The 18039-nt window shown below is 40.2% G+C and overlaps 1 long non-coding RNA gene across 1 annotated transcript; it reads right to left on the reverse strand.

The window, feature by feature from the left end:
- Window positions 1–7211: 7211 nt before the first annotated feature.
- On the reverse strand, window positions 7212–7910 carry LOC112495424. Its single transcript, XR_003061907.1, has 3 exons — window positions 7764–7910; window positions 7559–7667; window positions 7212–7492 (listed from the first exon to the last, which is right to left on the reverse strand). It is a non-coding gene; the product is annotated as an uncharacterized LOC112495424 (long non-coding RNA).
- Window positions 7911–18039: the final 10129 nt, after the last annotated feature.

Here is an 18039-nt window from a genome sequence, read left to right on the forward strand (position 1 = left end):
TAGATATTACTGTATACCTATAGATACTTAACGAACAAGTCGTAAATCACCGCGGAAGTTCAATCGACACGAAATTTTAGTAAATTCAAAATACAGTAAAGAACTTATCTAAAGTTTTGATATCGCGAGTAAAATATTATTGTCTTTTATTTAAACGTAAAATTTTCATAACGTTGTCGCATATTTGAGAATGGCGGATAAAAGACTAAAAAAATGTGTCAATACTTGCAACGGCTTTGCGTGTATAGGTATTACCGTTGTTTTTATTGATTGTATTTTTTTCTTCCTTTTGTCAACCGTAAAATGTTCTTCAACATACTTATAACGTACATTGTAACAACGCGACGACTCGTGCAATAGAAAAGCTTAATCTTCGTTTATGCATTTGCTCCTTTCGTCGTATTTGCTCTTTGTGGACTTAAACGCCACCCGTGGTTATTTGTCCAGGACTTGTTTCGTACCGCAGTTAGCATAGCTCGCTGGGATTGTCATAGATTATTTGTATACGTATCATTGACGTGGCGGGGATAGTATTTGCCTTGGTTTGACATTGTCAATGGGAACGAGTGATCGTTGAAATGCGATCTGGAAGATCAGAGATCTTAGATCGCGAACAATGAGTAGGTAGACGTTCTATTTGATTTTGTCGATCGAATTTCACGTTTTCTGCTCTCGGTCGGTGACGGGAGCTTAGATGGTAGGAGCGAGATCAGCCAAGGAGGAGTATAGGGGGTGTCGCTTATAAAGGGTGGTTGAAAAAGAAAGAATGAGAAAGTTTTTTTTCCCTTATTTTCGAGGTAAAGGGCGGAAAGACTAGTAGGGGGCACGAAGGGAGTGGATGGGTGGAGGAGAGCGTATCCTTTGGAAATCCTTGGAAATCCACGAGTCTTGGGACTCTGCTCGCTCTTTCTGTGCTACGCCGAATAGTCTTTATTCTCAATCTCCTTGGATTTTACTTTTTATTACATTTTTCCTACGTATTTTACTTTTTTACTCTCCCGCTACGGACTGAGGGGCTGATAGCGGTTGCAGGAAGATCTTTTTAATTTAACATGTCGGATATATCGCGTCACCTGACTGAACTTCATGTATTCCACTCTACGGTTGCATTTCACTGCGATTTCATTTTTCACCTGTATATCATCACTCGACTTTTGGTTTTATTGCTGGAATATGTAAGTAGTCGGGGATGGATTGGAGATGAGGTTTAAATGGTATTCGCGGCGCTTTGATCCTCCTTTTTACCATGATAATTAATTCGAGCTATAGAAATTTTCCTTTTATGCTTGGTTAATCCCTGTGTTGTCTTTAATTCTTATTATCCTTGAATTCGTTTTGTTGAAGAGTCTCAGCTCTGCGAAATCCGCTTTTGCGTTTGTCATTGCAAATTGTGAAAATCGTTGAAAGGAAATTCCACGCTCAAAAGAGTACAGCTACGCGTCAAAGTGCCTTGATATTGAAATACCATGTGAATATTTTTCGAAATTATTCCCTGTTCTAAGAAGCAAATAAAATACACAGCAACCATCGGCGATGCAAACGAACTTTATTGTCAGTTAAATAAAAGCATGGACCACGGACGATATACGTCTCATGAAATTACGGTAGAGAGGTAAAAGTGAAAAAAAAAGTCATTCCCAAGTAACAACACCACCAATCGCGTATAGGTATAGGTCGTAAAGACTCCTCGTATTTTTCAAACTCGGATGGCTACTTAATTGCCTGCTAACGGCTTAAGGTTCGTGTGCGAAAGGCAGAAGAACATGGAGCGTCCTTAGTCGAAAATAAAATTGTAAGAGGAGGATACGCTGGATTCATTTTGCCCTCGGGTCACGAAATACGGTTATAATTTTTGGCATATAATGCTGCGCACAAAGGTATTCGCGGTCTGTATACGAGGCGGCCTAAGTAAACGATATCGTGCCGCAACAGCTTCCATCTTATTTCATAAATGGCGGGTAATAAATGCCAGGAACGCGGTTAGAAGGATCAATGTAAATCGTTTCTCTCTCATGTACCAGTACGCGTATCCGTACCTTACGTCCGTGTTGCATATGTTTGATCAGAGCCTTTGTCCATGATAATACGACAATAGTCGTGAAAACGGGGAGTCGTATCCCGGGGTCCTGCAGGGCCAGGCCATTGTTGGTTCCGGCGATGCTACCCGTTTGTGTGCAGAAGTGCTTAATGCAATAATGCAATATAAAGATACCATCGGGAGCTTTCCACTTTTTATTGTACCATACAACCACGTTGGATACTTTAGACTTGCGTCGTTCGCACACAATAATTCTTCTATGATACACGTGGTATTACCGTTCACGTATCTTTATTACTGACCCAAATTAATAAGCACCGCGTTACGCATAAGCCTGGCCCAAAGGTGATTTTTCAATTTTATGTACGTTTCTCACAGATTTCAAATAAAGCTATATAGCCTGTAGTATAGCTGATATCTATAGTATAGCTGTAGCTTAGTTTTTGTACTTTCCTTTCAACCGTATATCGCCAGAGCGACTGTTCTGTTTTTCATAGCGTCGGAACGCTGAAAGGGTTGTTTTACACATAGAGACAAGAAACATGAGTATTCATTGTTAGTAAATACTTTGAAGATCTATTGTTTTGGCATAATCAATCATGGGGTCACGCTTCAGTCTCTTGGGATTGATTTTTCAGGTATAGACTGTCTAATCTTGAAAAATAATGCTTTGCGATATTCGACATTTATGTATCAATTTATTTGAGGTTTTTTTTTTTTTTTTTTTTCTTTATCAGAAGTATCTTACCTATGCCTTCGGGGCTGGGTAATTTTAACCTCAATTTAGAGACACAAGAATACGGTCAGTTAGTAGCACAAGAACCGGAAGTAGTGCTTAATTGACTGGCACGTTGGAAAATCAACTAACGAAGCTTCTTTAAGAGCCATGCATTTTTTTCTTAGGATTTTCTTAAAATTTGGTACTCGGGGGTTTTTGAGGTCACTGATTACGAATCTGAATTCAAAATCTGAAAATTCAAATTGGCGGATCAAAATGAAAAAAGTTAATTTAGATGAAAAATAATTTATAATAAAAAAAAACCTACTAAAAAAAAGTCAATAAAATTCTGAAGTATACTTTAGGATGTCCTTTATAAGTATCTGAATTATCATTTTGGATTTGTTGTTAATTTAATCAAAAATGATTTTTTTTTCATTAAAGCACCTATTTCGAGGATTTGTTTGTTTATAATACTATTGCAAATAAATAACGATGACTGAATAGATTTTCTGTTTACTTGCCCATGTTTTAAAGCCACTACAGAAATGAAAAAAACACGTTATTTATTGTCAGAAATTAGTTTATAACATTTAGGTTTGAGAGAAAAATGGTGAGTCAGTGACCGGCTGTGACGCAAAGAATTAATTCAAAAGCTTGAAGGTTTCTTTTTGGGTCGGTGAATCCTTGAGTTGCCACTTGTTATTTCCACTTATCAATGGTATACGTTATAGTTGCCTTATCAGTACTTGAGTACCTATCTAGTGAACTACTGAATCCTAAATCTTCTCTATTACACTTGCGTATAAGAAAGGGTTATAGCCACATTCATTGTTATTTCTCTGTATACGAAAAATGATTATAAGGTGTATACCTATATAATACCTTTAAGAATTGCATCACACTCTCGAAGTAGACCCACCAGGTGTTCCGGTCCAGGTAAATTCTCAAGACCCCATGACCATTTCCAATTTCAATTTTACTCGACTTTCCATCCCTCGTCGAGTCTCCAAGTGGCCATGTACTGTTTTGCCATTGCGGCCCAGCCCCTATTTACTTCTATCTTGCTTTTCCCATTGTCATTCTCATGGGCTCTTGTTGCCTCTTGACAAATTAGAAGTCGAAAACCGTAAGTGGAGGAGACAAATTTCTGGCCATCCTTACCCAAGGCCGTTGGGGTGTTGGTACGACTGCCGGACAAATCACGCAATCACCCTAAGTAAACCAGACTATCAATTTAGCCAAAAACCAAGAGCAAATTTTGGGACAGGACAATTTATTAAAATTAATCCAACAAGGTTCTTCTGTTTCACTCAATACGGATATAAAGATCAAGATGAGGAATTTAATTTATAAATAAAATTACTGTGAATTTCTATGTCGATTTTTAGTATCGCTTATAAATTGTTCACTGTGACGTCAGACTTATACTGCCAGTCGATTGCAGCTGTACGGGAACAGTAAAGTACTCAAAGATCGTTTTTCATTCCTTGTCAATTTCTTAGACGACCGATTTGTCGAGCAACCCCAATCCCAGTAAAGCGCACAGTGCACCCCTATGATTCGACACGCGGATTTTTGAAAATCCTACCGGGCACACCGCGATTTCACGGCCCTTGAAGTTCTTCTCTCCTCTTCTCTCTTATTTTTTTTTACTTCTCCACGTCTCTCCCTCTTTTCAGACAATTTCGAGTGGCTTTGCGCTGCACTGCTCACGGTTACGCGTGAATTTTCAAGAAGTACCTACCTATGACGCAAGTTCCAAGGTACCATGGCTACTGCTGGGTACAGTGGGGAGTAGAAATTCGCGTGAAATTTACGACTGGCAGATGTACGATTGCTTTTATAGTCAATATATATATATATATATATGCACATACTGTAAAACGAAATCTCGAACGTGCTTCTTGTTTTATTATAGTAAACCGAATACTAGGCTATCTCAGCGCAATACACTTTAGTCTTATACTGTGCTCATACATAGCAAGGATCGTTGAGTCGAGTTACGTGACTTTCGACAAAAGATTGACTTGACGATTTTGAAAGAACAAAACATATATTTTTAAGATTTTTACGCGTTAAATTTTTTTGTGAAAAAGAATCGTTTTTAAAAACCTATACTAAAATCAATACGAATGTATTGTGTAAGAGGACGAAAGGTTTAGGTTGGTTTTTTACGCTATAAAACACAGGGAAAATCGATTAGCGGCGACACACCTGGGGAACAGGGTGATTTAAGATCCCCCTGGGGAATTTTTTTTTTCGACTTCCCAAAATATATTTTTCCTCCCTTGCTCATCTCTTCGCTAAAGAACGATGATATAACTGGTTTTTATGTCGCACATCAAATTTCATATACAGATAGCTTTGTCGCGTATTTGAAAAATTTATGTTTTTTTTTTTTCCCCCTAGATTATCTTAGTAACGCGAAATCGCAATGTACGATAAAGCCCTAACTAATTTGAAATCAATAACGTCCTCGGGCATCCTCGTTCATATCCGCGTAATGCGATTTTCCATTGGGCAATAGAAAACACGTGTCTGTATGCCATAACCCCACGAGACTCTTCTCGAACTACTCTGCTGACCGTAAACCCCCATAAAGACCAGCCGGGATAGTCCGTAGTCAACAATGATCCTTGGTCCGCCATTATGCTCGTAGTAAGGCGAGCTGACCAGATGCTAAGACTCCAGAACGGTAGTATGAATTTCATTCACAAAGTGTCGTACTCGACGAATTCACATTGTCATTGGAGTACCTGTAACCTAACCTGATCCCCACCAATGGCTGCGAACGTAAAATTCAAATTTCTCGGCGTGAAGTACCGAGAAAAGGAAGCCCAGAGCTCATTGTAGATTCTCGCGCTTGAATGAAGGGAGGAAAGAAAATGGCCGTGGCCGCGCGCGAAAGACCTTCCGAACATCCATTGAGAGAAAAGTATCCTGGGCACCTTGGGATCATCTTGAGAGATGTTTTTCCTCGGTTTTTCCCGAATGAAGGCCAAGTGTCGTTTTCATTGAAGAATCTTCAGGGTGAATGGATCGTACGGGTATTCGTAGGCGTTTGCTACGGGGTAATGCTTACTGTCGCGACGGGGTTTCACTGTGGGTATTTTCATGAAAGAAAAAGAAAGAAGAAAAAAAAAAGGTTTAGGCGACTCTTGAACGACATTCACCCTTATATACCTCGCACTCGCCTATCTTTATAGACAAACAGATAATGGCTCGAGCATTTCCGTTTTTCGAAACTCCTTTACCCTATAGGATCTTCTCGTTTATTCATACTGGATTCACCGAAAGGTTTTCCACTCTATATTTCCACAGTCTATGATTCTCAAGATGTACACGAGACCTTTTTCTATCATTTATAATATTGAGTATTTTTCTCCGGTCCATTCCTACCACCGATGCTATTCTCGGTGTCATGTATCTCATGCTGGAAGATAAAGCACGGGTAAGCGTGCGCAATTCTTAGGAGTAAACTTTTGCGACTTCTCTCATTTTCTCTCTGAAACTTATAATGCAAATAGATGAAATAATAAAGAGCGCGATCGGCCAGCACCCTTAAGGTTTTTCCCGATTGAAATTACAATTACGGGAATTGGATATGTATGTATGTAAAAAGTATGTAGCGAGTTCCTGGGCGTGAGGTGAGCTATAACATTTTAATACTCAATAAAGCCTTGACCCTCCTGGCTGACGCTTCACCGTGTACTTCCTGTTTCGCGTTTCTATCGGCATCACGACTTTTCGTTGGTTCGCTTTCTCGATCGTAAATCTTTATTTGTCGTAGATTCTTAAGCGCTACAGGCGTCCGTGAAAGAGCGGCCAGGGCCTTTCTTCCAGTCCCCCATCCAAATGCGAAGTCCTCTCTCGAGTATTTGTCGAAAGTCGAAGCCACTTGTGGCCCTTTTGGCGGAATTCCGAAAAACGCCCTTCACGTAAATTTACTCGATCTCCAACTATAGCCTCGCCGTGAGTGCGTTCACCTGCGCTTGCGTTGGCCTCTCGAGAGGGATGCTCGGTGTCACCATTAAACATTCTTACCGAGACGCACAATGTCGCGGGAGGGGGGAGGGTGCTTTTATGGTTGTGCTAAATCTGCACTATGTTTAAATTGAACATTCCTCGGAGGTACCGCCTCGATTTAAAAGTTCCAATAAAAACGTTAGGGCGCCATTCTATGTGCATAATTAGCAGGGATCGAGTAGCCCTTCTCGGCCTACTGCACCCCCGTAGCTGGGTAGCCCTATTAGGTTAGGGACGAAGGGACCGCCCTGGTGGCGGGACGAGCGTGTAAGTAATATGGGATATTGTGGATGAGGCAGACATCTGGAACGCGAGATTTCCAACCCCTATCCAAACTTCAAATACCAGACAGGGAGGATATTATCGTGTCATCGGTTTAATTTCTGTTATCGAGAAGACCCAAGACTTTACGTTTCTCGTATTTATTATCTATTTCTTTTTTTAAGTGTCAATGACATCCATCGATCTAATAAACATACCGTATACGTCGAAGGTGCTTGTATAGCCGATCGAACAAAATTAATATTGCCCTGACGAATGATACCGTTGAAAAATATGCAGTTTCATTGGGTACTGGTTGTCGTATACGTTGCACCTTGGAAAGTAATAATTTAGCGCACGCTCTCTATACTGTCGTTGCAGTTGAATAAGGCCACCCCATTTTTTGAGCTGCTTGCATGCATTAATCTCCCTCGAGAACTTAACACCTTTAATAATCGTATAATGATACGTGAGTTTTCGGCATTACACAGCGGATTCATTGTAACACTTACCTATTTGGAGCATCTAGTTAGAGCCTCGAGTCTCTGACCTTTACGGTTTCACATGAAACGGTTCACACGCTATCCTCGCGCGGCTCTAACGCACGACGTCGATTAGAGCCTTTAAACGTGAATTTTCATGTGACTGTTTTTCATAAAAATGTCTCTGTGGCGTGAAAAGAAAAAAAGAAAAAAAAACAGGAAGAAATATACGAACCACTCTGTATGTTTTTTTTTTTTATGGAGTCCATAAAAAATTCAGCACAACCTTCCGCGCCTGGTGAGATAACCCAAAAAGAAGGATACTCGCATATATTCGACCGCCATAACGAAATTATTGTCTGGTTTGTCATCACGCTGCATCTGTAGGCTAACGCGACATGCAATATATCATAATTTCATATGGCTGATTCAAGAATGTATTTTCGGTATTCATAAACTTGACAATGGGTACTTGAACCTGCCTTGTTAGACGAGAGCAGCCGAGCGTGAAACTGGGTGGAGTTCGTACCTTGGTCGTTATAGAACGATATTATTGATGAGACTCGTACATAAAAGATAGATGTGATTTGCCACTAGAAAATCTATTGGGTAGGAACTTTGACGAGCGGTGTCCTAACCTCTATCTGAAATTCTCTCGGGAAGAGCGGAAAGTGTAACTTGAAATCTTCACAGATTCACACCCGCGAAACACGGAATTTTCAATGACTCGGATAAAACGGTCGATGCGAGAATTTAATTTTTAATTAAACAAACAGTTGAATTCGTTTCACGTGTAATTTTCTACGACTATTCGAGCGTGCACCTGCGCACGATCGTATTCCTTTGTCACGACCACGCAGTGCACATAGAACATTAAGCACGGTACATAGGAAACAAATACAATGTCGTACTGTCATTGGCCACCCTCCTCGTGCGGAAAGCAATATGTCCTTCACCCTAGACTATCGAATTAAAAAGAACGGCATCGCAAATTCATAGCTACAGCAGCGCTCCATTGGCGTGGTCGGGCAACTGGAGGGGCTAAGAAAGTTTTGAACTCTAGTACAATATTTTTCCGGCTTCTATATACGGCGCTGCGAATTAAAGTCAAACAGTCAATGGCCTCGTCAGAGCGGGTAATTTGCAAAGTTGAAAGAATGGAAAAAGTTTGTTGCTATTGAAAAATAACAAGTGGTGGTTACCGTTGCGCAATGGTATAAGAAGGCCGTACCTGATATTGCCGCCTGCGCCACTGCATTTGGAGCGACCTAGCTTAGGGTTGTTTTCACCCTCTCGTCACGGAGCACACGTGCACTACTGGACAGTTCGTCATGGTCCCCGTACCAGATACGTGACACAGTGACGAGCGTTAATGTCTGTTATATATCAATATTGTGTTGATATTAGATACCGCGAAGAATTAGATAATTACGACACCCAACGATATTAGTTTAACGATATGGTAGACATGCCTGTACTATACGGTATTCCTCGTGGAGTTGGATAAGACATAGGCATACGTGTTGATATACATATATATACTGTAACACGTACCATTACCCTATGGATTACTAATAATGATCAGCCGATGATAAATGATAAAAATATATGTATTATACAAAGGTAATTTTGTATATTTTTCGCATATCATTTGATCTATTCTTTCCGAAATGCCTGTATCCATTAGAGTTATTTTTATAGGGATACATTGGCACTGGAAAACATAAAAAAATTACATGTTAACGTGTAATAGGCACGTGTTGATTCTTATTGTCATACATAGCACCAATGGCACATTTACATTGTTAAGTTTTGGATGTTTGTAGGTAAAAAAAGAATTGATGTCATTATGACGTCGGATGCAAAGGAGGCTGCAACGGAAATAGAGCCGTCATCAATTTCATTTGAGTCGACCGTACGACAAATTCGTATTAATGACCAGGCAACTTTCGTTTTTACTATTTTTTCGCCTTGTCATTCAGGACACAATGACGTAACAGTTGGGATGAGTCCACAGTCAAATGCATTTCTCTTATTGTCGAGGTGGAAATTGGTTGGGTCATATGTTGGAGAAACAGCATTTGGACGGTGTGCTTTGTTATGCAGATTCGAGAAAAGATATCGGAAGTCAGATATCCCAAAGGAAATTGAATAATTCCGATAGCAATCGAAATTAATAGCCGGTGTGCTTTTCACGATATATACACATAACGTATCCAATCGTTTATACGAGTCATTCGTGCCGCCGCTTTTTACGAAATTCGAAAGCGTATCAGACCGACATGCAAATCTCATAAAAGTTCCTTTGACAATCAGCACATTGAAAATCTCGCTATACCCTCGCACGGTGTGTTTATACATTGGAGTTCCGTACCGTTTTCCATTTAGATATTCTCCCTGCAAAGTCCTTGACTCCGAATAGGATCTACCATCGAAATATATCAAAGGGCAATGATTTTATTTCATTTTTTTTTTAAATATATCTTCCCCACGTTTCGTATAAACGCTTTAGAGTGTTTATGCAAGGAGCAAATTGCGAAACGACATTTCTCCGTAATATAAATTTAACCTCGAATGGGGTTCGTTATAGCCATTAGCATTATATGGGAGTGTGCCTACGGCGTACAACATATACTATATATGTATGATATATAATATACATACATATGCCGATAGACGTATATAGCCTTCCCGTGGGATGCTAAAGGAATAAACAAGCAGTATAGAGGCGCACGCGTCTTCACCCTTGCTGCACAATCAAGTGTCTCTCATTATTGTTAGTGGTTATTTATCTGGCGAGCCAGTCAATGAGGAGTGATTTGGTAAACAAGTAGCATATTGTCGATGGCGATCCGTTGGTCCGTGTAATTTAATGTTTCGTGAAATATATAGGCACGCTCTATTCCCTTTTGAAAGTTGTATAAGTAGAGGGCGGCCCGATCGCGCATGCGCAGAGACCCGCTTCATGATTTCAACCAGTAACACATGCCGTGCGCGGTGCACTTCTACGATTAAGTATCCACGTCATAAAACTTAGTGGCGGTTCATTAAACTCGCAAAGTGCTTATATACCCTGCAGTCTATATGTGAACAGGACTTAGGATCGATAAGTCAACACGCGATGCGATCCTAAGGGAAACTTGAGGATTCACTGTGCTTTCGTCCCGTACGTTAAGAGGTTATGTCACTTTGTACACAATACGAATGTAGAAATAATTTAATGCATAAAATATGAACTGCTCATGCAGTAGCATACGGAAACGAAGTACGTTATTCTCCAGTGTACAGTCTCCCTTCTCGAAAGTTCTGTTTACGTTGTTTGTATCAGTCATTGTGTTTAGAACGTACGTATAAATGTATAATTGCGACCTGGCGCGATTCACGGCACGTAAAGCTATACTTGCCTACAATTTTAACATGATACTTTGGTTTGCATTATTGTGCAGTATTCGTGTCAACGTAACCCACGCAGAGACACATAGGAAAGATCGTACGAGGATAGCATAAAAGAAAATGGAAACATTTGCAATCACGAGGTACTGTACAATAAGGCGAAGTATATATGTAGCTAGTTAAAGAATGGTGTTTGAAAAGTGATGTAATACTGTCAGTCAGGATAACGGAGACTCGTAGAAAGCAACTGAGGAAGATGGTTCTCTTTGAATATTTACACGCGTCGGTATAGTAGACGAGTGGTTCTGGCTGGCTAAGTAACCTAGCAATTTTCCAGGACATTGATTCTCCATAATACTCAGTTCTTGGAAGTCGTACCGAAGTCGGGTTAGTTCGACACCAATGTCCTACCGTACGATATTGCGACCGTGCCCAAGACGTATCTTCAATATATTTAGACGCTAGAATCCTTACGCATTGTGCTACCCACTACCCTCCTAGCACGCTTCAGAAACATATGTTGCTCTTTTGTAATATTGTGAAGGTCCTTTTTTTTTTCATATAACATAGCCTACCTACGTTTTACCTACTTTTGACGCGTTTGTGTTACCTACCCTTCGAAGGCTATTGGCGCGTGGTCAATTTTATTAATGATCCTATTCGAGGGTCAACACACGTAAAGGCAGTAGCCATTGTTGAGTCCTCGCTTGCGACTGGTACGAAACCATTTTACGAATTAAAAATCGCGATAAAGTTCATCCAATTCACGGAGACCATCTTCGATAACAACGGCACAGAGGGTTTTATCGAGCCTTTTCACATCCCCTGCGCGCACACCCTTGCTTGCTTTTTAAGTACGTCATCATTATCTCCAATTTCCCAGCTACTAAGCCAAAGTGCAAATAGTCCTTTGCTCGACGCCGTACCTAACCTCGTCGTTGCCAACATTTCACGTCTCGTCGGATTCACAAATGTTCTTCAAACATCAGAAGTGCGTGTCTCCTTTATATCATCGTATATTGAGGTTAGGTAATTTTCATTCACTCGCGATCTCACGCACGTGCCGCTCTACGTACTGGTATTGTAATAGCACGTGGTTCGAGCATCGACTATCATTAAAACATTACGCTAAGTATAAACCTTAATGAATACATCATGTATAGTCTGTTTCACTCGAGATTGAATTATTTTACCGTATTTGCTATCGGTACCTCGATTATCACTAAGTAAATAACTACTGTAGAGAGTGAGCATGTGATCCTATAGATGTTATATATATCTTTTTTTTTTCAAAGTCCTTTACTATTTTAACCGAGAGTTCCGTATTTATCCAGATGGATATAACGTCTACTGGAATATTCCTACAGCATCAGGGTAATATATTTCAAGGAAATAACATAGATAGAGGATCGTATCTTCATCGTCGAGGATTTCATGTGATACTTCGGAGAACGAAGTCGACGTGCTTTCGAAAGATCGCTGCAACGTGAATCCACCGCAGGTTAATACCACTGAGCTATTTGCTTAGTTCTTCGTGCTGCGCCTGGAGACGTAGAGCTTACAAGCAGAAGATTAATTGCCAGTGGGTTGACCTAAATTGAATTTTTACTCAGGAGCCTGATTCCTGGCTAATTTATCTTTAGTCACGACACCTTCGACCTGGCGCTACGTCGATGCTTTTATTTGTTTCAATTATTTTTCTTACATCGATGACAATTAATTCAATCAACCTAAGTTAGTACAGATACGCGTATGTCTGCCTTGACAAAGGAATCTCTCAGAAATTTACAGTACGTTATACGTATATGGTTTCTGTAATTATTTCGCAATCTCTTGAAGTCATAGTAATGGCGATGAATCGTTCTGCCTAACTTACCAGTACGGAGCTACCGTGTTTACAAGGCTTCCATGCTGAATTCGGGTTAATTGGACAAATAATCTTTAAACGATAACTCGGTGGTATGTATTACTGTACCATGATCCTCCTAATCCAATCTCGGGAGAAATGTCGTAGCGACGAGAAAATTAAACGTAACAATCATTCGGATGGTGGGAGGAATCCCGTGGGAAAAAAATGTCTCGGGCACTGTTGAGACGTTCAGCTAATTAATCGAGGGAGCTAAGGAAGGAAAGTGTCTTCGGGATAATTGCCATTCGATGGATTACGACTGTGGTACAAATCGAAGTAATTAAAGGGAATGGAAAAAGAAAGTTTTTCGAATTTCATTTATCGTAGTTACGATATGACGGGAAACGTAAAATTTCGGCCACACCGCGTATAAAGCGTACAGCGGTAATAGAAGCAACGAATCGAACCTTTATGTATGGGTAATAAAACTAAGAGATATTTTCAGGAGTATGGGAGTAGTCGAAGAGTTTCTTTTTCAAGTTCCAAGCTATTTCATCCCTATCTAAAATTTTTATGTCTCAACCTCATACCTTTTTTATCCCATTATCTTTGGCACGCGATACAATTGGTTTTTTAACGTGGTACTATAATAGTTGCGTGTTTTCGGAACTCGTTGCATAATCCAGCCAACTTAGAATTCGTGTACGATCATTCCCGCGACTCAGATGTAACTTGTGTCGTCTATTAAATATTAATGTGTAATTACGTATTTGAAAGTTGGCAGACAAGATCTGAAAAAGTACGAAAAAGCGTGTCTGAAGATGACTCATGGTCAGAAGCGATCGAGAACGAACCACGGTAAGTTTACCGAATTTGGAATCAGGTCAGGCCGGTTAATTTACATATGAAACACATGAAAATGTCATTCCGTCTCTTTACGATTCTATGCTTTTCCGATATAAAGAAAGATCCTTTCTGATAGATTCATCAGTAAGATATCTATCCCCCCTATCTGTATTGGAATCTTCAGGAAATGAAGGCGAATCCTCACTTTGACTATTGATCAGCAACCTTTTTTACGATCAAGTGGATGATCCTCTATAATCTCAAAAATGGGATATAATGTCCAGTGATACCCATCCCGAGCAGTGCTGGCTCAATCAATAAAGCCAAGGGTACCTTTGGGGTAGATACCATACGATAGCCTTCGTGCACGAGTCGGACCTATGTGTTTGACATTAGATTACCTGCAATTAAGTGTCATTACGCGATGTTTGCGAGCCGACTATTCCGGCGAACCCAGCGCTAAGTGGATACTTCCGTTAGCGTACATAAGGAAATCAATGTGGACGAAAGTCATTAGGAATAGAATGATCAAGGACAAAAACGTGGCCTGGCCACTCCGCAACCTTCCTAATAAGACTGATCAACCCCAGTCATCCGTGCCAATCGGCTGCTAATGTTCAAGCTTCGCTGATACATTGAACGATTATATTTATCGATTTAAACAAAGCTATACCTATATTTTAGGACATCTATCTTGTCAGTGGATAAATTATTATGATCGATCTCATTCAATCGATTTTCGCGTTTCGCCCCTACGAGAATTTTGCACGCTTTTTATTATACTTTTAAACAGTCTCAACCATTCATTTCATCCGTCCAATCCGAGCATTCGCCATGTTTGTTACAGCCAGTTTCTATCTATCCACCTAGTGCGCTAACCTATACGTATACTTAAGATACCTAGGTAGACTTTAGGTAGCAATTCCCATTGTTGTACCTTTGTCCCTTCTTTATTTTTTTTTTTTATTCTATCATCCTTCCTTCGCCCATTCTTTATTCCTTCTATTCTAAACCACTCAAGTATACATTGAAATGCGATTTATACTCGCCACGCCCAAGGGGAATGTCCCTCACGTATGGGACGAGTAAACCGGATTGAGAGAACCGGAAGAATCCCAGTCTCTCGTGGGGTTTGGCTTAAGACCGCAAGTCCCTGTCGTACTGCTCAAATTATAACTTTACTTACCATAATGCCCCAGAGGCAGCCATTATTCCTCCTGTATGCATTTAGAGTACGAGGTCACGGGCTTTGCCGTCGGATCAAATTATTGCATTAACTGTCCACTTTGGTAGTAGCGGTTTGACACGATCATCGTAAACATCATTGGTGCTGCCAGGAATACGTACGTTTGTCATATATAGGTATATATATCCTTTAATCGTTATCATCATTGGAAATAATTTATTTGGAAATGTCTTATCAATTACATATAACTTTCTCTAAAAATTTTCAATCCTCCAACCCATTTCTTTACTTCGCCTGACCCATTTCCCGATATCTCATAGTCGCTCCTATAGATACTTAGTTTTTCAATTTTTCTGACAATAATTCTTTTACTCAATTTCTTCACTCGTGCAACCAACGGGTTTGGGCCGCCATCTTTGTAAGCTATCTCCGATCCTGCAGCTCGGATGCGCCGGAATAAAATGTCCGTGGGCACGAGACCTATTGAACGGTGTAACATGATTTGACATCAGTTTTTACCCTCGTTGCTATATATGTACGAGCGTTATTATATTATACCTTTTGAAAGGCGCTCCATGTTATTTTCTAGTTTGAATTACGATCTTGCGCCATGTACCGGCAGATGCAAGATCTCGTTGATAAATTGTATATAATCGAGTCCGCTCGCGAGGGTATCGGCACGGACGTGTTGCCATTGAAAAAAATTGCATCCTCGTAATATGTTACCAAAGTACATCCTTATATATAGCTTTGTACCGATTAATCGAAACCGGTGCCATTTTTATTCCAGAGTCACTCTACGATATTTTTACCCTGTAAAATCTAATCGGGCGACAATTTTATTAGCTCCCGCTACCTTTAAACTGTATCGTTTGCGCTTGCGGCAGGATCGACGCCGTCAGGTTCTTACTGTGATTTAGTACAGTCGATCGCGCTGCACTTTCCGATAATTGGCTTCTTTGCGGCTAAATAGCCTATCGACTATATTCACAGACATATTAATCAATTAGGTTTGGTTCCTTTTTCAATGATTTAATTTTTTTTTAACTTTATCAATACGATCGTCATTGGCTCTGTAGCCATATCGAAAACGCGATTTGCACCAGTCTTATAATCTACTTGATCCAATGACCCCTTAAGCGACGTAAAATTGAATCACTTATGTTTCTAACACTGTGCTTTTATCTGATTCCTTTATTGAACGGAGGTCACCGTATACATAATCCAACGTGACTCTAGCGCAACGAGCAATATGCCGGTAATCCGACACCGGCCGATTCTTATCCCTCTAATCTCACTATCCACTATGCAACCCAGAAGCCAAATGCTTTCAGCGCTGCGTACGTTAGAATTTTACATTTAAAAGTGATATTTAACGTTGATGCCATCTCGTATCATAAATGTATGGGGGAGTTAAATTACTTTGTGACTCTAATTAAATTACAACGTTTCGAGTTACAAGTATAATGAATCTGAAAGGTTATCATTATCATTTAAATCCCTGCGTAAGATTGGCGAAACAAAAGTGCCTGGACAAGCAGCACACGGTGGATAATTATTTTCGAAAGGGATGGTACTGATTGAAAAAAAGTATGATTATTCGAAAGTCGTTAACGAGGCAAAGGAAATATTAATATTCATGCACACGGTTACCTTAATATCACCACTCTCGCTCTTCCCATTGATTTAGTCACTCTAGTCCTTCATTTAATTATAAAGTCATCATCCACGCTGGATTTATCGATTCCCACTACGCGTATGCGCTCGTGCGAGTTTCGAAGTTCCCACAAGCCAAGTTAATACCAGCTATCGTATGACTATAGTATTTCAGTAGCTGTCACAACATTCCTGGTGCACTTGAGGCAACAATTAATACGTCCTCGCATCGGCTTTCTTGGATCCATTGTCGCGGCCCTTTGTCAATGAAATCGCTCATGTCGCATGACGAGTGTAGAATTGCCATGATGGAAATAAAGCATTTTGTCAAATGTCAACTGGCCGCGCGGTGCCACTCCAGTTACGAAAAGGTAATACGACTCGAAAGGGGTAGGAAGAGCAAACAAGGAGGCAAGGACGGAAGGAAGGAAGGAAGGAAGGAAGGAAGAAATCAAAGGTTTAATAATTTCACGAAGTGTAGCAGCCTGTTCAATTTGACATTGAAATTGGATTCGCATCGCTGACTTACCTTAGCCATATTACATCCACTTCGCCTCGAGAGATTTTATTGGAGCGAATTATTTCGAAGTTAGACTCCTATGCGCCTAGACGTAGTTTTCGGTGTATATGTATATTATATACGTATGTAATATATGTGTATACATCGTTAGTCTTCTACCTTGTGAATTATATTGGACCAACTTTCTGGGTTCTCGGTACTCGCTTGTAAGAAGCTCCTTGCTATACTTCCGTCAAATGGCACTTCCTTAAGGAGTTGGCACACTTTAGTGCAGCGCAGTGCATTTAGTCTTTATTGCGAGGGAAGGCTGGAAGTGCTTTTAAAAATAGTCGCTTTAGCATCGTCCAAGTGCCACGGTTACTTGTCGTCTACCGTGATGGTACTACCACCTATAGGTGGCTGCAGAGAGAGAGAGAGAGAGAGAGAGAGAGAGAGAGAGAGAGAGAGAGAGAGAGAGAGAGAGACAGAGAGACAGAGAGACAGAGACGCAGTGCATTTAGTCTTTATTGCGAGGGAAGGCTGGAAGTGCTTTTAAAAATAGTCGCTTTAGCATCGTCCAAGTGCCACGGTTACTTGTCGTCTACCGTGATGGTACTACCACCTATAGGTGGCTGCAGAGAGAGAGAGAGAGATATTTAGATATGGGTAAAGAGTGAGAGTGAGAGAGATGGCGAGAGGGCAAAAGAAATTTTTTTTTAAACAATTTCTCAATACCCAAAGTGAAAAAAGTTTCACGTAAACTTTTCTTCCTGCCGCAGTACGCGTATAACAGACTATATTTACATTTAGATTGAAATACATATTTTTGAAATCGATCTCCACGGGATGCTGGATACAATCTTTTCGTTTATCGATAATGAAAATAGAAAGTTAAAAAAAAATATATGGAAATTGCATCAGCACTGCTTTCTTCTGTCATGAATTTTTAAACGACACCTTTAACCGGCTTACCTTGGTCTTTTCGCGTTTCGTAATTTTCTCTTATACAGGGGGAAGGGATAAGGATGGGATGGAATAGTAGGACAGTCAAGTTCTTAACTGGAATAATTTTTTCCCTGGTA

This window comes from Cephus cinctus, unplaced genomic scaffold, assembly GCF_000341935.2.
Source record: "Cephus cinctus unplaced genomic scaffold, Ccin1 Ccin1_scaffold0101, whole genome shotgun sequence".
NCBI lineage: Eukaryota > Metazoa > Arthropoda > Insecta > Hymenoptera > Cephidae > Cephus > Cephus cinctus.